The sequence below is a fragment of the Myotis nattereri genome, assembly GCF_964212035.1.
Source record: "Myotis nattereri genome assembly, chromosome: 2".
NCBI lineage: Eukaryota > Metazoa > Chordata > Mammalia > Chiroptera > Vespertilionidae > Myotis > Myotis nattereri.
Window position 1 is genome coordinate 39006676 of NC_138076.1, and position 24345 is coordinate 39031020.

The window sequence follows — 24345 nt, forward strand, 5'->3', positions numbered from 1 at the left end:
AATAGGTCTTTGAGGCAGGAAGGAGCAGTGAGTCAGAGAGTCGATGAGCTAAACTACCTAAGTCTATCTTAGACTTAGTCAGTGTATCCCTTTGCACACTAATGCAAAAGGCAGCCCTCGTCCCATGCTACAGCCTTCACTGTCAGGTGGCACTTCCAAGTTCAGCCTTAACAAGGATAAATACAATCAGACACAGCTCAAACTCTGACTCAGCTACTGAAATTCCAGTCAGAAGGACTCAGAGGCCACATCCCTAAAGTAAATAGTAGTGCAATCTCAAAACAAATTGACTGCATATCTTTAAGGGCTGAATTGTGTCCTCTCTGGAATTCATATATTGAACTCCTAGCCTCCATACCTTAGAATGTGATCTGTTTAGAGTTAGGGTCTTTATAGAGGTTCTTAGGGTCTAATAAATATGGCTGGTGTCCTTATGAGAAGAGAAAATTTGGACACAGACATTGTACCAAGGGAAAATGACGTGAAGACATAAGGAGAAGATGGCCACCTACAAGCCAAGAAGAGAGTCCTGGAACTGACCCTTCCTTTACAGTCAGAAGGAACCAACCCCGCCAATACCTTAATTTTGGGCTTCTGGCCTCCAGAGCTGTGAGACAATAAATTTCTGTTGTTTAAATCACCTTGTCAGTGGTATTTTGTAATGGTAGCCTTAGAAAACTAATATAATGCCAATTTCCTCATTAGGGAGAAGTATGGTTCCCTGGATAGAGCATGTGTTGAGAGTCAGATAAAGCTTTGTTGGAATTGTAATGCCATCACTTCTTCACGGTGTGAAATTAGGCAAGGTGCTTCCCCTTTCTGAAACCAGTTTTTTCATCTGTAAAATGTGAATAATAATGCTTATCTCATAAAGCTGCTATGAGGATTAAAAGAGATAAGGACATGAAATTTGGGGCAGATGCTAAGTGCTCAATAACAGTGTCTCCGTATCGATGGCTTCACAAGTCTTGAACTTGATAGAACATAAATATATAAACAACAATGACATTAAGAAAATAATCTCTCTGCATGCTAGAAATGTCAATCTTTGTAGTTTATGAGTAGTTCAATGTCAAGGGAATGCTAGTCGTCATGACTTGAACGTATGTTGGATGAATTATGAATGGTTCTGCTGGCAGTCTCCTAAGTTAAATATGATACTTCCAGAAATAAATGGATGCAATGGACTCAATAAATTTTTACAACTTTCCCAAGAGATGTTGATAACTGAAAGATAGTGAGCCCTTAATTGCAAAACCATTTAGGTCATGGGCCCCTACAACCTAATCCAGTCATTGTGCATTATTGGATTATGGTTTAGGGTTTATTGAATGAAATCAGATTTCTCTTTAACTTCCTCTACCAAAAACTGGGAATTATTCTGCTCACCAGAGAAGTTCTTATCCAAGACCTTTTTTTATCTTATGAATTTTCTGATGATGCTCTCATTGTACACTTTATTCAGGGCAGTGCAGCAAATGGGATAATCAAAACACAGGAGTAAATGTTGTTACAAGGAAAGAAAATGTCAGGACACATTTTTGTTTTTTGACCTTTTTTAAAAACTTTCTTCAAGTGAGACTACCAGTGGTAAGTGTCCAGTGGCCTGCTGTTCTGATCTTGGATTGCTTGATTACATCCAACAGAGAGGAAAGCACCAGCCCTAGCACAGTCTGTAATCACTCCAAATCTCTGGCTTAAGGTGGTCTTAGCTGGTTGTTCCAAACTTCCCCTGTTCTTCTGGTCCCTATTTTTCTGGAGGAATATGGTTCTTCTTCTCTATGTCCCTTCACTCACTCATTCATTCACCAAATTCTGTGATCACTCCATGACTAGGCTCTGCTATCCATGGAACAGATCCCTATCCCAAAATGGTTCCCAGACAGAATCTAAATCAGATCTGGGAATGTCTTAAGTAACAACTCCTTTCCTCCCTTCCCCTCAAGTCATATCCAATTCTAATTTTCACCTTTGGACCTGACTCTAAAGCAGTGATGGCGAACCTTTTGAGCTCGGCGTGCCAGCATTTTGTAAAACCCTAACTCAACTCTGGTGCCGTGTCACATATAGAAATTTTTTGATATTTGCAACCATAGTAAAACAAAGATTTATATTTTTAATATTTATTTTATATATTTAAATGCCATTTAACAAAGAAAAATCAACCAGAAAAATGAGTTCACGTGTCACCTCTGACACACGTGTCATAGGTTTGCCATCACTGCTCTAGAGTAATGGTGATTTCTTAACTACCTATATGGTTTTTGGTTGTTTTTGACTTTTTAAAAACTTTTCAAAATATTCTTTATTGTCATAACCTCTTATTGAATGTGAGGTAGGTGGGGCAGAGAAATTACGGAAAACTGACCTACAGTAAGGTTGTATGGCTTGCTCAAGGTTACATCATCAGGGCCTGGGCTTTCCCACAAGCTCTCTGGTTGTCCCTCAAAATCACACAGCACCTTCCCAAGGCAGAAACACAGGACACTAATGTATTCACATTGCCAACCCATATTTTGTTCATGGGCCTTCCTACTGGCAAAGAAAGCATTCATTATTCTCATTACCTGCTCACCTGGTTCCTCAGGAAGCCTGGAATAAGTTTCTCTCACAACTTCTTAATGACACAATGGGATTTGGGAAGGGCATTGTTGAGTCCTTTGCAGCCAAAGGAAAGTGTTATTTATAGCAATCTGCACAAACCAACTTTTGTGTTAACTAAAATGACTTCCTTCTGGCACAAAATAAGTACCAGGCTAATTGCCTATTAAATATACATAGACTGTTAATTGCCTCCTTCAAGTTTAGCCATCTCTCTACCTTGGTCATAATCTATTCTCTGGCCTCTCCCAAATAGGTTGCATTTTATTCAACTTCAGAGGGTTCTCTTTCCAATACAGTTTAAGCTAATATTTTACATTTTGGCCAAGGATGACTTTGAGGAAAAAGAAAATTTTTCAGTATTTCCATCATTGCATGGTCTCTATATATTGAGTTTATAATTATCATTTGAACCTCCCCCCTGGAGTTTCTATCATTCAGCTTTTGCACAGCTTCCTTTACCCTGTACATTATCCTCACTGTTCTCACCAGGTCTCATTTTTCCCATACACCAAACTGATGTTGCCATCCTGAAAGGCAGGACTCATTTCTTGTTCTGGAGCTTCACACCAAGTGCCTCATTGAGGATTATACACCATAGCACAGGTTAAAATTAGCAACAATAGATGCTAATTTTAATGTACGTTGAGTGAGTTCTACTTGCACATTGCCTTGCATTTTACCTTTTTACCCAGGTATGATTGGATGCCCAGAGAAACCATAAACCAAGACACTATCTTACCTTCAATTTATGTTACAGTCCTGTTAACCATCGCCAAGTCAGTGCCCAAAGAATTAGGTTGAATCACTGTCTTTCTTAGTTGATACACCACGTTCCCAGTATACAGAAAATGAACCTGCATAATTTTTTTCAGTTTTAAATACAATCTCTTATCACATACATGTCCATTTTCTAATTTTGCTTGTCCCTAGGTCCTGGAGTCAATAGCAACTTCAAATTTTCTCTCACATTTAACTATTACTAATAAGAAATATTATCAAAATTCTTATCTTTGAAATTAGGAGTTCATATATATATATATATATATATATATATATATATTTAAAACTTTACTAGAGACTTCAAACTTAGGCAAATGTTTGAAACTCTCATTTCTAAATTTGAGCACAAATACTGCAAAAATTATTCAGTGAGTAAGAAAGTAAAAAAAAAATCATTGAAATGAGTTTTAACTTTGAAAGTTATATAGATTAATGTTGGAGATCTTTTTTTTTAATTAAATCTTTATTGTTCAGATTATTACATTTGTTCCTCTTTTTTCCCCCCATAACTCCCCTCCTCCCAGTTCCCGCCCCACCCTGCGCCCTCACTCCCCACTCACTGTCCTCATCCATAGGTGCACGATTTTTGTTCAGTCTCTTCCCGCATCTCCCACACCCCATTCCCCCCCAAGAATAGTCACTCCATTCCCTTTCTATGTCCCTGATTCTATTGTAATCACCAGTTCATTCTGTTCATCAGATTATTTATTCACTTGATTCTTAGATTCACTTGTTGATAGATGCATATTTGTTGTTCATAATTTGTATCTTTACCTTTTTCTTCTTCTTCCTTTTCTTAAAGGATACCTTTCAGCATTTCATATAATCCTGGTTTGGTGGTGATGAACTCCTTTAGCTTTTCCTTATCTGTGAAGCTCTTTATCTGACCTTCAATTCTGAATGATAGCTTTGCTGGATAAAGTAATCTTGGTTGTAGGTTCTTGCTATTCATCACTTTGAATATTTCTTGCCACTCCCTTCTGGCCTGCAAAGTTTCTGTTGAGAAATCAGCTGACAGTCGTATGGGTATTCCCTTGTAGGTAACTGAGTTTCTTTCTCTTGCTGCTTTTAAGATTCTCTCTTTGTCTTTTGCTCTTGGCATTTTAATTATGATGTGTCTTGGTGTGGTCCTCTTTGGATTCCTTTTGTTTGGAGTTCTCTGCGCTTCCTGGACCTGTAAGTCTATTTCTTTCACCAGGTGGGGGAAGTTTTCTGTCATTATTTCTTCAAATAGGTTTTCAATATCTTGCTCTCTCTCATCTTCTGGCACCCCTATAATTCTGATGTTGGTACGCTTGAAGCTGTCCCAGAGGCTCCTTACACTATCTTCATATTTTCAGATTCTCTTTTCATTTTGCTTTTCCAGTTGGGTGTTTTTTGCTTCTTCGCATTTCGAATCTTTGACTTGATTCTTGCACTCCTCTGGTCTGCTGTTGGGTGTCTGTATAATAGTCTTTATTTCAGTCCATGTATGCTTAATTTCTAGTTGGTTCTTTATCACAACATCGAGGGTCTCATTAGATTTCTTGAGGATCTCACTACATTTATCTGCGGCTTCTATACAGTTCTTGAGAGACCTTAAAAGTGTGGTTCTGAACTCTATATCCTCCATGGAAAATTTTGTCCTGTTTCTTTGTCTCCGCATTTTTTATGCTTTCTTGGTGCACCCCCTAGTGGTCTTTGTGTGCAGTCTTGTTGTAGTTAAGCCTTGATTGTTGTCGGCAATAGTGGGGGTGATTTGACCTCCAGGCTAACTGGCTGTGAGAGTCCGCTGTGCCTGCAGTGGGAGAGCTTCTGTGCTGGATCTCTAGGGCGGTGCTAATCTAGTATTTGCCTGAGGCTATCCGGCAAATGGCTCTGTGGAGGGCTTGGGTGGGCGGGTCCCCGGGGATCTACAGGGCGGGCAGAGTGAGCAGTTATGGCTGCTCTCAGTTCCGTCTCTAGGGGCTCTGCCTCGCAGAGTCCCAGCAACCACTGCAAACCTCGGAGAGAAAGCTGCCTTCGATTTCCAACCGAAGCCAGACAGTCCCGCTTCTCCCATTTGAGTCTGGGTCTCTGGAGACTCGCCCGGATCTGGAGCTCAGAGTCTGAAACTCCCTCCTGATTGAAAACAACAACTGCGCCCACCGCCGCCAGCCCGCTCCGCGCGCACTCTGCACCTCAGTATTTCACTTCAGCACTGTGCCTCCTCTGAGTCTGGGTATGATATTCTCTTTCCTCCTAGTTGTAGAATTTCCACTCAGCCAGCCTTCCTGTGGTTCTGGATGATGTCCGTTCCGTCTTTAGTTGTTTTTTGAAGTGGTTGTTCGAGGCAGCAATCTCCGGCGTTAACCTATGCCGCCATCTTGGTTTTTCCTCAATGTTGGAGATCTTTAAAATGTCAACACAAGGCATTAAATGGAGGTAACATGAAATTTGTAGGATAATACATATGGAATGATATTAATTGTTTTGTAACATAAACACACATAGATGCATGGAAAATGACTTTTACTTTTCACTGTTTTGTCTGAAATTTTCCCCTGACTATGAACTATATTTTACAGGAAAAAAAATGCTAATTAAGAAATCACCCGTCTCATAATTTTCAAGACCTCAGTTTTATCTTTGTGCACAAGGTTAGGTATCTCTGGGTTGGCATAACTGCTTTTTTTATGCTGTATGGATTGTACTCCATTGGACACTGTTCTAGACCAGAGTAAAGAAAAACTTTTTCCAATAAAGAGCTAGATTGTAAATACTTTAGACTCCGTGGACTCATCTCTTTTGCACCCACACAATTCTGCTGATGTAGTTCAAAATCAGCTAAAAACAACATTTAAATGAGTGGGCATAGTTATGTTCCAATAAAACTTTCTTTACAGTCCTGGCCAGTGTGGTTCAGTTGGTTGGGCATTGTCCTGTGCACCAAAAGGTTGCCAAATCAATTCCTGTTCAGGGCACATACCTATGTGGTGGGCTCAGTCCCTGGTAGAAGGCATGCAGGAGGCAGCTAATTGATGTTTCACTCTCACATCAATGTTCTTCTCTCTCTCCCTTCCTCTCTTTCTAAAAATCAATAAGAAATCTTTTAAAAAAGACAACTTTCTCTACAAAAATAAGCTGGAGGCTGTATTTGGCCCATGGATCATAATTTATCAACCCCTGGTCTAGATCAATATTGTAGCCACTAGCCACATGTGGATATTTAAATTTACATGAATTAAAATGAAATAAAATTTAGAAATCAGTTTCTCAGTTGCACTAGCCACCATTCAAGTGTTCAATGACCACAGGCAGTCAGTGGCTGCCGCACTGGGCAACACAAATATAGGACATTTCTATCATCACAGAACATTTAAACTCATCTCTCAAGATGTACAAACTGCTCTAGAATTCTTTGGATAAGAATGAAAAAATAACATTTTATTCCATAAGCTACTAAATTCTAGTCATTTTAACACTTACTCCATGTGAATGATTATAATAGCATCAAGTAGTGTGAAATCTTCATATTCTGCACAAAATTGTCATTGTGTGATTTTAAGCAGCATCTTAATTTTCACCAGAGATGAAGTGTTAAAAAGCATGTTGAAATTTTATATAGAAGATTTAAGAATGGAAAACTGATACTACCTATACAATAAGAATTACGGGATTGGCTTCCAATTATCTTTTTTCAAAAATAGCTTAGAAAACTGAAGTTTAAAATGCAATAATTTAAAATTTACCCAAAAAATTATGATTGGTGGGGGAACAGGTAAATGGAAAGAAATCTGACATAGTCGCGTCTAGGAAATGTATCATTCAAAACTGCCATCTGGGCCACAAGTGTTTGAAAGGGAATTTGTCCAAGTATTACTGCCCATTGCTTCTACCGCAAAAGCTCATGCTTGTTTCTTTAAGAATCAGAGATGGATGCAAAATGGGACAGGGTCACTTCCTTTTTTAAAATCATAAGCTATACGAGTCTCCAAGTGATGACAAGAGAGCTTGCAAGACTGCACAGCACAGGAAGAAGAAGGGGAAGGGGCTCAGGTTCATCTGCTCACCTGGTGGCCAAATGTTTTCTCCTCGGCAGCCCATTTGAAAGTGAGTGCATAAGCAGCTGGCCCTAGCAGCAGCAATAAAGGTTTGTCTTCAAAAAGTCATGACAGCAACTTCAGAAGGGAGGCTCAAGGGTCCGAGAGCAAGGCAGTTTGTTCTTGATGTTAAAGCCCTCACCGCAACAAGAGATCAGAGCGAATCATAGTCAGTTAAACTTGGCACAAGTGGGGCCAACAACCTCATCCCATGCTGTTTAATTTTATAATTAAAGAACAGAAATGCCCGAAATAAATAGAACAACATTAATCACCTCTTTAAAACACTAGTATACAAATTTATCCCTCTCATTTCAAAGAAACTGCGACAACTCCCAAGGGCATCATTTTGTGCAGGTGACACACTGTTTTCTAACTGTTTGACCAGCTCAGGTGTCAAAAGGCTGACCAGGCTTCACCAGGAATCCCAGTCTTAAGTATAACAAGCTGGGAAACCACCCCGGCAGTCCAATGGCATTCTCTATGTGGAGTCATCATCCCCAAGCCCCCTTTATTCTCTGACTCAGTTTCCCTTTATAAAAATGATCAAAGCGTGAGCCTTCTCACAGAAATTTTATGGGATTTGATGTGGTTTCTGAAGACATACTTTGGAGATCAAGGCAGTGAATTTCATATGGCCAAATAAAAGGAGTTGTGTTTCTCTAAATCAGTACTTCTCAACTGTTAATGGTATATACATCACCTGAAAATGCTGTTAAAATTCTGATCCACGAGGCCTGGGTAAGGCCTGAGATTCAGCATTTCTAAGTCAGTTCCCAGATGATGAGAACAGCGATGATACCACACTTTGAGTAGCAAGCTAAGTTGTACACCAAGCATGTCAAACTCAAAGGCTAACACAGGCCAAATAAAAAAAGTTTAAGTTTATGTGGACCGGCAAAAAAACAAAAGCTTCAATTTTCATAGAAACGTAGGTTTATTTCAATAGAGATATGCTGAATACAAAGGGCTGAAATAAATGACTAATCATTAACATAAAATAATAGAACATTTTAATAAAAATTAATATTTTTTCTTGAACATTAACTTACCAGACACTGAATAACTGCACAAATTAATAAGCGTAATGCAAATAAGCCTATTTTTCTTATTTGCCGAAAGTGAAATATTTCCTCTTGCGCACACCAAACAAGTCAGTCCAAGACTAATGACGTGGCAATCGGCTGCTAAAATATTCGCTGCTGGTATTAGTGGAGAGAAATGGTGCACCTGCGTGTAAGGCACATAAGGGAAATGAATACAACATGATTATAGTAATCAGTCATTAATGAACGTTGTAGTTCCTTATTCATAATTATGTATAACAAGATATTGTACAAATTAAGTTATGAAATTTTTATTAAAATGTTTCTTACATACCATTACATTGGCTGGGCCACAAAAATATTCATTGTGGGCCGCATGCAGCCTGTGGGCTGCAAGTTTGACATGCTCGTAATGTACACTAATTGCTATGCTCAAAGAATGGTTTTTAGGCTTGCGATTGATAGAGGGTACTATTCTTTAAATGCATACTTGGAAAATGTTAGAGTGCGATTGGATCTAGGAGATTATCTAGAATAAACTCTTCATTTTTAAAGAATATTTAAGGGACACACCCATAGTCACACCACAGAGTAGGGAGAGATGCTAGTCTGGCTTCCTTTAAACAGTTCCGAAAGCACAGATCCCAAGTGCTGCACAGCAGAGCAAGCCTGTGTGCTGGGACAGAGGGGGAGCAGAGGAGGCCAAGGGGGGAAGGGAAAGAGAGAAGGGGAGATTTTACTCTTCACACAGCTGCATAACTGAGTTAGACAAAGAGCATAGTCCATGACTTTAAGAACCACTGAAGAGAACCAAAATGGTGATGTAGCCAAACGCCTGTACTCGCTGCCTCCCACAGCCACATCAGAATTACAACTAAAATATAGAACAACCATCATCCAGATCTGCCAGAAAACTGGCCGAATGGAAGTTCTTAAACTAGAGAAATAAAGAAGAAAGCGCACTGAGACTGGTAGGAGGTGCAGAATGGGCTGACCAGCACCCATGTGTGCTACTGTTTTGTTTTGTTTTTCATTGATTTCAGAGAGGAAGAGAGAGGGAGGGAAAGATAGAAACATTAATGATGAGAGAGACTCACTGATGGGTTGCCTCCTGCACGCACCCTACTGGAGATTGAGCCTACAACCCAGGCATGTGCCCTTGCTGGAATCGAACCTGGGACCCTTCAGTCCACAGGCCGAAACTTTATCCACTGAGCCAATCCAGCTAGGGCATGTGCTGCTTTTTTAATCAGGAGGGAGATCATCTCTGTGGAGGCTTCCAGGAGGAGGAAGGGGTCCAAGCCCCACATCAGAGCCCCAGCCCAGCGCCCCAGAGCTGGGAAAAGAAGTCCCTACAGGCAGTACGAACTATGGGCTGTAAAAACCAGTGCAGACTGGGTCTCAGTGACACAGAGGCTACTGAAGACCCAGCTGCTCCTCTTAAAAGGCTGGCACCATGAACTGAATTTACAAGCTCCTGCTTCCTGTGAGCTCCAGTGCGGGACTCTGGGGGACCCAGACACATACAAGGAGGAGTTGGATTGCCTGGCTTCGGGGAAGGAACTCAGAAAGCAGATTTCTCCCAAACTGAGGTGCTCACAGGGATCATTGTTCCTACACTGGGACCTTCCTGGTCCCAGGGCTGACTGGCAATCATTTCTGTTTGCTCCACCCTGGAGATTCCCTGAGACCCTGCCCCATACAATTTACAACCCCACCAAGCTGCTTACAGTGGCTTTTGCATATGAATGGCCTGTCCTTTCTCAGGCTAAATCCTGTCAAACAAGCTGCAGCTGGGTCAGGGAGCCCCAAAACTATCAATAAAGGGCCCAAGACCCAGCACCAGCCTGCCTTGCTTCACAGCTATGCCTCGGCTAGGCACTGCCAAACCCAATACAAAGAGGAGGAATCTGCAGATCTCTCTGTAGCTCCTGCTTAGGGGGGAAGGAGGGGCAGGAAGCAGCTAACTTTACACCTCCCTGGAGACCCAAGAGCCAGTGTACCCAGTGGTCATGCCATAACAGATTACAACTCTACACATCCATAAGTGACACACTCAAGGGGCAGACTCAGTGAGCACCAAAGCCCCACTGAAGCAATTCCTGCTCCACAAGGGTGTCTCCTGCACAGTAGCTCTCCCACTGTAGTCACAGCTGGTCCCCACAGCCAATTGTCCTGAAGGTCAATTCCTCCCAGTGACACTAACAGCAATCAAGGCTCAACTATAACAAGACTATACACACAGCCCACAAAGGGGTGCAACTAGAGTGTCTACCTCAGGTGATTGGGGAGGCTGAGACACTGGGCCCTATAGGACACCTGCTACACAGAGCCACTCTATCAACTCAAGGAGCCTTAGCAGCTCTATCCAGTACATTGAAACAAACACAGGGAAGCAACCAAAATGCAGAGAAAAAGAAACAGGTCACAAATGAAATAAATAGAAGAAAGCAAACTACTGGATATAGAGTTAAAAACCACAGTTATAAGGTTACTTGAGAATCTTCTAGAAACCCTCAAAGGACTTAGTAAGACTTTCAAGGATCTTAGTGAGAATGCCAAAAAATGGAAAAGGACCAGTCAGAAATTAAGCATACACTGAATGAAATAAAGAATAATATACAGGGATTCAACAGTAGACTAGAGGATCCTGAGAAGCAAATCAATGATTTGAAATATGAGGAAGCAAAAAACATCCAACCAGAAGAACAAAAAGAAAAAAGAATCCAAAAATATGAAAATAGTATAAGGAGCCTCTGGGACAATTTCAAGCATACCAGCATTCGAATTATGGGGGTGCCAGAAAAAGAGAGAGAGCAAGATATTGAAAACCTATTTGAAGAAATAATGACAGAAAACTTCTCCTACCTGGTGAAAGATATAGACTTACAAGTCTAGGAAGCACAGAGAATCCCAAACAAGAGGAATCCAAAGAGGACCACACCAAGACACATCATAATTAATATTCCAAGGGCTAAAGACAAAGATAGAATCTTAAAATCAGCAAGAGAAAAATAGTTACCTACAAGGGAGTGCCCACATGACTGTCTGCTGATTTTCAACAGAAACTATGCAGGCCAGAAGGGAGTGGCAAGAAATATTCAAAGTGATGAATAGCAAGAACCTATAACCAAGATTACTCTACCCAGCAAAGCTATCATTTAGAATTGAAGGTCAGATAAAGAGCTTCATAGAAAAGAAAAAACTGAAGTTCATCACCACCAAACCGGTATTATATGAAATGCTGAAGGATATTCTAAGAGAAGAAGAAGAAGAAGAAGAAGAAGAAGAAGAAGAAGAAGAAGAAGAAGAAGAAGAAGGAGGAGGTGGAGGAGGAGAAGGAGGAGGAGGTGGAGGAGGAGGAGGAGGAGGAGGAGGGGGAAGGAAGAGGAGGAAGAGGAGGAGAAACTATGAACAATAAAATGGCAACAAATACATATCTATCAACAATTGAATCTAAAAATCAAACAAATAAGAAATCTAATGAACAGAATAAACTGGTGAATAAAGTAGAATCAGAGGCATGGAAATGGAACAGACTGGCGATTCTCAGAGGGAAGGGCAGGGGCAGGAAGAGATTAAACAGAGATCTTATATGCATGTATGCATTATCTATGGACACGGACAATGAGTGGTAAAGGTCTGGGGTGGGGCAGGAACTGGGTGGAGGGGAGCTATGGTGGGGGAGGAAGAGGGACATCTGTAATAATCTCAACAATAAAGATTCTTTTTTAATTAAAAAATAAAAGAACCACTGAAAAAAGTTGTTGGGTAGCTAGGTTAGGTAAGGTGCTGTGCTTCCTGTCTAGTGGAAGTCTTATTTCTCTCCACTACAGAGGAAAGAAACAGACTTGTGATAGCCGCTACCACTCTTCTATGCAATGTCAGGATCCAGATGTGTTGAAAGATTAGAAAATGGGCTGGAATTCTCAATTTAGACAGTGCATATACAGCATAAGATTGTTTTTATCATCCCTACATAGGTGTCCTTGTTTTTTAAATCCTTATTATCCTCTATATATTTGGAGCATAATTTTCACCCAGTGCCCAAGAAACCCTATAATGGTGCATTCCAATACTTTGTCCTCATTTTTTGTCTGCTTGATATGCCAGTTTCTGAGAAAGCGATGTTAAAAACTTTCACTATGAATGTAGATTTTCAATGTATTCTTTGGCTTTATTTATATTTCAAAGCTCTAATGAAAATTGTAAATTGTTTTATGATTCTTCTATCTTCTTGGTAGGTGTTTTATTAATGTAATGCATCTTTTCTCTTCCCTCGCCATGCTTTTACCCTTGCATTATACTTTGTCATTTTAACATTGTTACTCCTGTTTTCGCTTTATTAACATCTGCTTGGCATATAATTTTCCTTTGCTTTATTTTCAAACGTTCTGCATCATTTGGTTTTATATTTGCCTCTTGTAAACAGCTCATAACTGGATTTTTAAATTCAATTCTGAAACTCTGTGTCAGTCACATAGATTGTGATTCTTGACATATTTTTCCTTTCTGTTACCCTGTTTAATGTGCATCTTTTTTCCCCCTGATCTCTTGTTGCTAAAATTTTCTTTATTCCATCTTTCTCCTCTAATTACTTGGAAATTACATATATTGCTACTCTTCTTTAAATAGCTACCTTTAAATTTTAAAATGCATCTTTAAGCGTATTTAAGCCAAAAATTAATTTATGTTTTTTTACTCAAGAAATAGGCAATGCCTGCCTGCCCTATGTGAGTCGCTGTCCAGGGGTTCTGCAGAATAAGAAATGGACAGTAATGTCATGGAATTTTATTCTGGTGGGAGTAGAAAGACAATAAAAACAATAAACGCTATCTATGGGTTTTTAAAGGACAGCAAAGAGGCCAGTGTGGTTGGAGTGGCGTGGGAGAGAAGGAAGGCAGTGGGACATGAGGTCAGGGAGGTTATAGGGTCAAGTCACAAAGGGCTGCATGGATCAGAGTGAGAAACTTGGCAATTACACTGAGCTAGTTGGGAACCAGTGGAGGGTTTTTTTTGTTTGTTTGTTTGTGTGTTTTGTTTTGTTTTTTAAAAAACCATTTGATCTTTTTTTTTTAATATATTTTATTGATTTTTTACAGAGAGGAAGGGAGAGAGAGAGAGAGTTAGAAACATCGATGGGAGAGAAACATCGATCAGCCGCCTCCTGCACATCTCCTACTGGGGATGTGCCCGCAACCAAGGTACATGCCCTTGACCAGAATCAAACCTGGGACCTTTCAGTCCGCAGGCTGATGCTCTATCCACTGAGCCAAACCGGGGTTTCAGCAGTGGAGGGTTTTGATCAGAGGAGAGAAGCACTCTGACTTGGGTTTAAGCAGGATCACTCTGGCTCAGTGGGATTATTTTCAAGTGAAGAAAAGCATAGACAGAAGCAATGGGCTATTGCAAAAATCCAGTGAAATATAACGGTGGCTTAGATCTGTGTAGTGGCAGGGGTTGGTGAATAGGGGTCAAATTCTGGATGTATTTTGGAGTCAGAGTCAAAACTAAGTTTGCTGGAAAACCAGATTGTGGTATGAACAAAAGAAAAGATGAAATCAATAAAAATAATTTTTTTAAAAAAAGAAAAGATGACAAAGATGCTCTCTGTGACCTACCTCTAGTCATGCTCCTCTAAGCCCTCAAGACTCCAACCTTGGGCTCGGTCCTTGCCCATTTAGTCAAGTTCTAGCAAGACACCTGCTGGGTCTGACCAAAGTCCTCATCCCCTATCCTTGATATCTGTTATGGACTAAATGTTGGTATTCCTCCCAATATTCATATGTTGAAATCTAATCCCAAAGGGATGGTATTAGGAGATGGGGCCTTTAGTATATTATGAAGATGTGAAGGTGGACCCTCATGAATAGGATTCATGACTTTATAAACATCATGAGTTTGTTTCTTCTCTCTCTCTCTCTTGCCTCTTTCCACCATGTGAGGATACAAGAAGTTGGCAATCTGCAACCCCAAAGAGGGTTCTCAACAATAACCGACCATGATACCACCCCGATCCCAGACTTCCAGCCTCCAGGACTGTCAGAAGTAAATTTCAGTTATTTGTAAGCCACCCAGTGTGTGGTACTTTGCTATAGTAGCCTGAACTAAGACAACATCTTATCACCCTGGCCTGACTGGAGCAGGAATCCAGTTGAGTTAGTCTAGCATGAATCCCCCTAGCCTGGATGTTTCTTCTTGTAATTTCCTATCCACTGACATCCCACCCTGCCGTTTGGCTATAAATTCCTACTTGTATAGCCCAAACATTTCCACTCACATGAGACCCTCTCTTGCCACACGAGGATGTTTCCCCTATGGCATACCCCACTGCAGCAGTCCCCCTGAATGAAGTCTGCTTTACCACCTTTTAAAAATGTCTGAATAATTTATTTGCTTTTTGTTGTTGTTGTTGTTCTTTGGCTAATCTCTTTCCATCCCCAACACCCCCACCCTCTCTGAAATCTGTCGTTCTGTTCCATAAATCCATGTCTCTGGGCCTATTTTGTCTTTTAATACATGGCTTTTGTTGCATCTTTAAGATATCACAAATAAGTCTGGCATTTTGCTATTTCTGGAGCTGGACAACTTAGATCTGATTCATCAGCCTGCTGAACTGTTCCTTTTGCAGAAACATAGACACCATCCAAAAACTTTCTGATATCCTTGTTTTTAACTGTTGTTACTTGCTGAACAAAGCAGTGGAGTTTGATACAAGTTCAATGTCATTTCCTTCAAGAATTAACTCATCTTTCTGGGCTTGAGATATTGAACAAACAACCCCCGACCTCATTCAAACCCTGTGGATTTATTTTTCACCCAAGAAATTTTTTATTTCAACAAGGGAACCATTCTCCTGAACAACAACGCTGATGGGGAAGTGAGCGTACTCAGACCTCATTTTGTAACGGAAGCCCAGGGTAACACCCTTGATCAGGCTCTGTACATAACTGCAGGTAGTGCCAACGGTAGCCAATTCCTTTTTATTTCACAACCATTTTTCAACCTGGAGCCTCTTCTTTTTCTTTCCAAAGAGACTGAGTTTTACATTGACATGATTTAAGTCCCTCTGCAGGATACCTCTGGGGCCCTTCACAATAATTGTCCCTTCAGAGTGATGTCGACATTTTCTGGAATGTCGACAGTCTGATTGCTGAAAATGGTCTTCGTCCTTGCGATAGATGTGGCAAAGAGAGAATATCTCAGAAATGTCTTTTCTTTAACAAGAATAACACCAGGATGTTTCATTTGAATAACTGAATGGCAGCATTTGCCATTAATGGCAGGAATAACTGGTTATTGAAGAGCAGGTTGGGAAATAAGCTACGTTCAGAACATGTTGAATTTGAGATACCTATTCCACACCTCAGTGAGATGGAAAGTGTGCAGTCATAGAGAAGGGTCTGCAAGTCATGGGAGGCAGTAGTGCTAGAGATTAAGATTCAGGAGTTCCTGGGGATTAAATAGGATAGAATTTGATGACACAAACTGGGATGCACTCATCAAGGCAGTCAGTAGAAAGAGAAAGGAGAAGGTGCCACTTTCCTATTGGAGTTAAGGGGTTTGGAAGAGTCCACACATTTCCACTCACAGGAGACCTTCTCCTGCCACACCATAGTTGCTATGAGTCCCTGGTTCTGAACTGCTCTGGGGCAGAGAATTAGTAGGTAAGCATGGATTCCTGTTCAGGGGAGCTTTAGAACACCTCCACTTGCCTATAGCATTGAGTTGGAATGAGATCAAAATATTATTTCTTGAAATAAATAGAATGCATATTTTTCCATATAAAGCTATTGCCGTGACAAGAGATTATTGTCCAAAAATAGGAAACATAGTTATTAGTCCTGTTTGGGCTTTGTATCACTCTTTGCATTTTGAGAGTTTTCACAGAATATTATTAAACCCTGATGCCCAACTGTTGATAAGAAAGCTGGGGTTCTGAATGGTCCAAGCTGAGGTTCTAGAAGGCCATTATCACCCAAATAATAAATGGGATTCTCTCCTTATGATGTTCTCCTTTTTGGCTATTGATGTAATGTTAGTGGCCCAGACATCCATAGGGCTGGCACCGAACGTCATTTAGCCCGAAGTGCGGATGCATTCACAACCAGACACTCTGTTTCCTTAATGATTAAGGGGACGTGCTCTCTAGATAACTGTGGAGCCAGAGACACATACTGTGGCTACTGAACTAAGCAAAATTAACTGGCCTGTGGGAGGGTCAGAGCGTGGCCTCTGCGGGGTGCACTCTCCAACTGAGCTAATCAGCCTGGGGAGCCTTCTAATTCTAATTAAATTGAAAGAGGGGGGTGTTTTTCTTGCTTGTTGTCCAGCCGACGCAGAATGTAGAAACCATTTCACCGTGGGTCCTGTCGTCTCTGATTAGAGAGCGTACTGGTTCTGTTGAAACACAGCTTTGGGGTTTGTTAGAACAGTAATGAAACAGAAGGGAGTCAAGCATGTCCAAAAGGAGAGGCAACGCAACAGGAGCATTTCTGTGCAGACACAGAGACTTTATTTGGGACCGTGTTTTTCTTGTCTCTAGACTTATAGCAAATGTTAACATGCAATCGGGAGTTTAGTTATTTTTCACACTCTCGTATTAAGAAGCAGAAAATTCATAAATATTTACCAGGTTGTTGCATGGGACGTGTAATTTCTTCTCTCCCCATAAATTATAAAATGTGTTTACATTTTATTCATCACTAGGGGGGAAATAAGTGTGGGAAGACACCCCTGGTGAACTCTAAGTCTCCTTCAGATCTCAGCTTACATGTGACCTACCCAATACTGTTCCTAATCCCTAAACTGGGTTCTCTCTTTGTTACTTCTCCTAGCATCTTTCTTATTATTCCCAGCCATTAATTATGTCACTGTTTCTATTTGGTAAACTCTTTAAAGTCTATTTTCCTGACCACACTAAACTTCATGAGGACAGATACCATGTCTGTATTGGTCTCCACGGCATTCCCAATATCTTGCAGATAGCTGATGCACAATAAATAGTTTTCGAGCCCTGGCCAGTGTGGCCCAGTTGGTTGAGCACCATTCAGTGCACTGAGAGGTCACCAATTCAATTCCCACTCAGGGCACATGCCAGTGTTGCAGATTCAATCCCTGCTCAATGTTTGTACAGGAGGCAGTGGATCAATGTTTCTCTCCCCTTCCCTCTCTCTCTAAAATCAATAAAAATATATTACAAATAATAAATCCCTTTGTTTTGGAAGGGATGATGGAGGAAAATGGAAGCAAAAGAGAAGGAGAGAGAAGGAAGAAAGGATGGAGATGCATGGTGATAGAGCAAGGATCACAGGATGAGGAAAATCAGACTCACAGAGGACTTTCAGGGCACTGTAAATACTCTGTAAGATACTAAAATGATAGATATACCTTATTATACATTAGTCAAAACATATAGAATATCACCATCAAGAGTCCTAATAGAACTATAGACTTTGAGTGATAACAACGTGTCAATACATTCTTCTATAACAAACATACCAGTCTAGTGGGAGATGTTGATAATGGGGAAGGCTGTGCTGTGTGAGGACGGTGGGTATATGGGAACTCTCTATTTTTTCTCTCCATTTTTCTGTGAATCTAAAACTGCTCTAGAAAATAAAGTCCATTAAAAAAATGCACTCACCTTTTCAAATATAAAATATAAGTTTCATAAGATTTATACAAATAAACATACACACTTAACATTTGTACAAATGTATGTTTCCATGTACACACAAAACATTTTACACATATATGTAAAACAGGTACAAAACCTCCTTTGCAAAAGGTCCCCACTGGACAGGATTCATTTTGCTTCTTTGTTTTGGTTTTCTTTTGTTTACATTTTCCCCTCTGAAAACTGCGAACGCCAGGTCCAATGCTCTGATGGAGTGGATACTTTGCCTGAAAAGCAATCTTTTATTTCAAAGCATGCCTATCTTTGAATAGGTTGCCAATCACCTTACATATTTTCCATGTGCCTTTAAATCCATAGTTTGTACCACCTTGCAATTAAATCCTCAGCAGATACAGTTCAACAACATCCAGGGGCAGGGAGGGACGCACTGACTCGGAGGCGATAAAAATTCACAGTAAAGCCACAGATGTAGCAGAGTGAGAATTACCGCACCAGCAGGAACTGGAGATAAAAGAGGATTACACATGATGAAAATGATGAAATGTAGTAATTGACTAGAAGTCACCGAAAATACCAGATGGATGTCACTGCTCTGTGCAATTCTAATGCACCTGTAGATTTTATTGAGCATCACTGGAGGTTCACTTTTAGTATTTTCTTGAGTGTAATTGAAGTTTATTGATATGCTATTATTGCCCAGTTTAGATGTGACCATAAAAAATATAGTTTGATATATTTGTGTCTCCATAGAAATCTTGAGCTTTGCTGCTTAAAATAGAAGTTCAAAGTAATAATTGCCATAATATTTATTTCTCTTCCTCCATTAGACCTTTACATAGAATATGGGCAGTAACTGCTCCAGATAGCATTGAAATTGCAGGGATATTTTCCGACATGCAATTTTGGATACTACCAAGGGAGACTTGCAAGGGATTTTTTTGTTGAAGGTAAAAGAAAACAAATTTATGTGCTGAAATGAGTTGCCATCGGTGGTGCAGTTCATTATTAGTTATCATAGATTTATTTCCCATTTAGTTTTCAACATAGGAAGGTGACCAAAATGACTGTCTGTCAGAGCTGGAATACTCATTCTGTTAGCACAGGAGCCTCAGATCGCAACTAAAGACTTCCCAGTATCCTGAGCGAAGGCCACGTCCCTGCACAACAAGCATTTTAAATTAAGGTGGGAAGAATGGATGTGGAAACGATTGCCGCTCAGAGCAGCAAAGAAAACTCTTTGTGAGAATTCCAGCTGCAGCTCGAATCTTATCGCTGACAAGTCAGTATAAACCGACAAGAAGCTGCTCTAAGGCCCAAGACAAGGGGCCATACAACTTGATTATGTTTTCAGAAGCTGAAAATCAAATTCCATTGTAACCATTTAATTTTGAACTCTAGTGAGCCGCATGGGGTGAAGCAACGCCAAGGAAGGGATGTGAGGCCTGGCCATCGGAACCAGAGACTTCTCAGAGGGAACAGAGTCAGGGGAGGTAAATCCAGGATGAAGGGGGCCCCTTTTGTTTCCCCCACCCCTCTCCTCTCTCCAACTCACAGACACACACTCCATCCTGCCAGGCACACCCTACAGGTCCATCCCCAAACACACTTTTTTTCCATGAGCTGCGACTTCAATGTTGAGAGCAAGTGGCTCAAGTCAGGACGGTACCCTCAACCTATACTTCCAACCCTGGAGCAGTGCTTCTCAGAGGACATTGGTCCACGCACCACCTGTATAGATTTGTTAAAAATTCAGAATCCTAGGCCCCACACGAGACCCACTGAGTCAGAATTTCAGGAATCTGCGGAATCTCTGCATTTGTAATAAGCTCCCATAGAATCTCATTCACAGGAAAGTGTTAAGTGTTGACTTAGAGTTTATGAACACCTGCTTCTAGACAGAAAAGGAAACCAAGTAAAGAGAAGAGTGTGTACAACTTTAAAGAAGGAAAACTCTTCTAGACGTATAGTGCCAAACCATATTTGGCAGAGAAGTAGGCTTTCCCTGTGTTACATTCATGCATGAGTAAATGAATGAAAGAAAGTCAAATGAATAAGAGATTCACTTCTTCTTGTCTTTATCAATATATTTTCATAAACTGTATCAAACATATTGTACCATCCAGGGACAGAGGGAGTAAAATGGTATGCCCGACCAAAATGCACATTTTCTAGAAATATTGTATAGAAACCCTAAATACATATTTAGAAATGAAGACACATACTGGAAAAGCACTAAGGAAGAGTCATCCTGTTTGTAAGAAGCTGCACTAACAACTAAAATGGTCTTCAATCACATCTTCAGTTCACAACATTAGTGCCAATTAATTGTATCAACTTCCCCTCCTAGTCAAGATAAGTCAGAATCCACTTTGGGTACTTGGAGCCAAGATTAATTATCCCCAAACATCAGCAGCTACGCCATCAGCCTTTGGATAGCAAGTGGTTGGTTAGTTAGGAACTGGGGGTGGGAAGGAAAAAAAGCAAAGTGAGCCCACTCTTTTCTTGAATGGGACTGACTCAAAAAGCTGCACCATTTCAGCAGTGTGCAATGCTTCCGATCCTGATGGGTCATCCTCATGACCCCCACATACCAACAACAGGACCCACAGTCACAAAAATCAGAATCTGGGAGACCAAAATCCACGTTTCTGGTCCTGACTGCATGGCTTTGCTAGTGTCCTTTCTCAGGAATTGTCAAAGAATCTAGAACATGATCATGATAAAATTATTATTATAATCCTATATAATAAAAGTCTAATATGCTAAGTGTCCAGTCATTCGGTTGTCTGTTCAACCAATCAAAGCATAATATGCTAATGATATGCTAAGGCAGCTCAACTGCTTGATATGATGTGCACTGACCACCAGGGCACAGACAGTCAACCAGTCAACCAGTCGCTATAATATGCACTGACCACCAGGAGGAAGACGCTCCAATCAGTAGGTTAGCTTGCTGCTGGGGTCCTGCCGGGACTGAGTGAGACGGGCCAGACATGCCCTGGAGCCCTCCCACGGTCTCTCCCTGGCTGGCCAACCCCGTGTCCTCCCAGGGCCCTGATCGTGCACCGGTGGGGTCCCTCAGACTGGCCTGTGTCGTCTCGCAATCCAGGACCCCTTGGGGGATGTCAGAGAGCCAGTTTCAGCCAGATCCTGCAGGCCAGGCTGAGGGACGACTCCAGTGGTGCACAAATTTGTGCACCAAGCCTCTAGTTATTTATAATTCTCTCCAGGACCAAAAAAAGCATTTAAGCATTTATTTATTCAATGAGAGTTTATGGGACACCAGCTATTTTTCATGGACTGGCACTTGCAAGTTTCCCCATTCATCCTTTTGGCAGTATTTATGGAGCGCTCAGTGCCAGGCACCGTGATCTGTGCTGCATGTAATTTGAGGATTCAAAGGCATGGCTTTTGTACTTGTGGGGCTCACAGCCTGTGGGGGAAAGAGGCTTTCCTGCTTCTGATTTCTATGAGGAAACGCTACCACAAACACCCTGGTCTCCTGCCCCACTACTAACCCCTCCTCACATAGGTGGAATGACTTACCTGGTTGGTTTGATCTAAATTCTCCATTGTGTGGAGCTAAGTTTTCAAACAGTGCAGGCAGAGAATGGTAGTATCTGCTCTCTTTCTTCATCGCCTACACCAGCCATCTGGTCAAGTGTGGATGCTGTGAAGACTTCCTCCCAAGAGGACTTCCCAAAGGCTAAACAGGGAAAAGAAAAGTGCATACCCATCTGCGTTCAGACATTAACCTACACCTTCCATTCTTACACCCTGGCCTCTGTCAGTGATAGGATGATACTTCCATTTCCCCTCCTTGACTCTTTTTATCTTATTTTCCAACCAACCTGAGATGTAGATAAAGAAGAGAGTGTGGTATACCAGGATCCCTCAAGGATACCCACAGACTAGTAATAGAGGAGACTACAGGAGGAATAAGTAAAGCAACACCTAATTATATATAGTTGACCCTTGAAAAATACAGGTTTGAATGGCACCAGTCCACTTATATGCTGATTTTTCTTTTTTTCAAAAAATACAGTCAGCCCTTTGGATGAGGGGCTTCACAGCAGCAGATTAAACCAACTGCACATGGAAAACAGTATTTTCCCATTCCCAACCACAGATTCCCAACCGCGGATTGAAAATACTGCTTTTCATCAGGGGTGAGTTGAATCTTTGGATGCAAAGGGCAGACCATAGAGTCAAAAGTTATATGCGTAGTCCTGGCTGGGTAGCTCAGTTTGTTACAACATCTTCCCGATAGGCCAAGTTCGCATGTTTAATCCCTGGTCGGAGCACATACAAGAAGCAATTGATGAATGCACAAATAAGTGGGACAAGAAACTGATGTTTCTTTCTCTCTTGCTCTCTCTCTTTCACTCTCTCCCACTCTCTCCCTCTCTTTCTCTCTAAAATCAATCAATCTTTTTTTTTTTTAAGTTATACGCAGAGTCCCAGTTCCTAACCCCCAGGCTGTTCAAGGGCCAACTGTAGTGACAAATTGAATAAAGAAAGCCAGACATGAACTTTACATGGAAAGCAAGTTACACTATCTGCCTACTTTTGGTGGCCTAGACACCTTTTGTGGTGTCACTCAAGGTTTATAAGGATGGAGATGAGAGAATGACTCCAAGTTCCCGAATGAATCCTGGCATCACCTTATTTTATCTTGTTTCTTGGGTTAGACAGAAATTTGTTTTGATTATTTCCTGATAATTCATGTCATAATAGTAATCATTAAAACTTCACAGTTACAGCTTTTTCCTTCATCAGCTTTTAATTTCACAGCTTAAAAAACACATTTGCAGCTTTTGGGAATGGCAGGGAAATATGGTGCAAAAGCCATAAACATGCAACTTCATGTCAACAAACGGGGGCCCTGAGAAAGAGAGAGAAGAGAGCGTAAAGCTATGGACAAAGCAGAAACTGAAATGTAGGAGGTTGCTGGGAGTCACAGGTGAAATCCGTGACCCTTCCTTCAAAACGTTGATCAGTGCTGTAGTAAGAACTGCCTTTAGGTGGACCACTCGGTGCATGATGGGCATAATTCCAGAGCGCCCTCTGCCCAAATCCTTCTTTCATCAAGGGAAATGTGCTGCTGTAGTTCTCAGAAGCACCCCAGACTCAATCTAAGAGGTCACAACCCTTTCCTGCTCCCCCCTAGCTTGTTAGTTCTGAGCATCATATGGTGGTTACATTGTTATTATCCCTAGTGACTCGTGTAATGTATTTAGAGCTCCCTTAGTTTAAAAAAAAAAAAAAAGAATCACTGAAGCCTCACCATCATGGACCTGCTTTTCATGACCTTCTACGGAAAATTCCTAGATGGAATCAATGAGCATGTCGCACTAAAAAGAGGTAGAGGCAGAGACGAGGGAATGTGGTGTAGGTGTCAATAACTGTACTCACCAGTCCCACAGTCAGCTTCGCCAGCCTGGCCTGCTTCCACAGGCAAATAAGCACACACGCTCACACCAGGTGGCCCTCCCCCAGGCCAGAGTTGATGGATTGGGGTAGATCAGTGGTCGACAACCTCATTAGTCAACAGAGCCAAATATCAACAGTACAACGATTGAAATTTCTTTTGAGAGCCACATTTTTTTTTAAATATATTTTATTGATTTTTTACAGAGAGAAAGGGAGAGGAATAGAGAGTTAGAAACATCGATGAGAGAGAAATATCGGTCAGCTGCCTCCTGCACACCCCATACTGGAGATGTGCCTGCAACCAAGGTACATGCCCTTGACCAGAAACGAACCTGGGACCCTTCAGTCCACAGGCCGACACTCTACCCACTGAGACAAACCAGTCAGGGCATAAGAACCAAATTTTTTAAACTTAAACTATATAGGTAGGTACATTGTTATTGACTTAATTAGGGTACTCCTAAGCTGGCCTTTGCTAAAAACGTCCTCAATCTGATTGAGGTACGTTCGCTGAGGTCGACCCCTTCCAACTCTCCCAGCCACACTTGTCTTGTATACTTGTTTCGTCTGTCTCCTTTCTGAAAACCGACTTCTGCGCGTGGGCCACGAAGTTTCAATCGCACTGTACATGTGCGCCCGCACGTGGTATTTTGTGGAAGAGCCACACTCAAGGGGCCAAAGAGCCGCATGTGGCTCTTGAGCCTCGGTTTACCGACCACTGGGGTAGGCGAATGATCCAGGTTGGGTCAGGGTCCCAATTTGGAATTGAGGGAACCAAAAG

General features: G+C 41.3%; 2 pseudogenes across 2 annotated transcripts in view; one reads left to right on the forward strand and one right to left on the reverse strand.

Moving 5' to 3' along the window:
• LOC308513685 (high mobility group protein B1-like) overlaps positions 1-12752 on the forward strand; it is a 60238-nt pseudogene extending 47486 nt beyond the window's left edge. The window contains exons 2-3 of the transcript in view: positions 11755-11841; positions 12736-12752. The product of the transcript in view is annotated as a high mobility group protein B1-like (transcript). The remainder of the gene's footprint in view (positions 1-11754; positions 11842-12735) is intronic.
• A 2284-nt stretch (positions 12753-15036) lies between these two features.
• LOC308513686 (large ribosomal subunit protein uL6-like) lies at positions 15037-21768 on the reverse strand (annotated as a pseudogene). The gene is made up of 2 exons: positions 21678-21768; positions 15037-15708 (listed from the first exon to the last, which is right to left on the reverse strand). The product of its transcript is annotated as a large ribosomal subunit protein uL6-like (transcript).
• Between the last annotated feature and the right edge of the window lie 2577 nt (positions 21769-24345).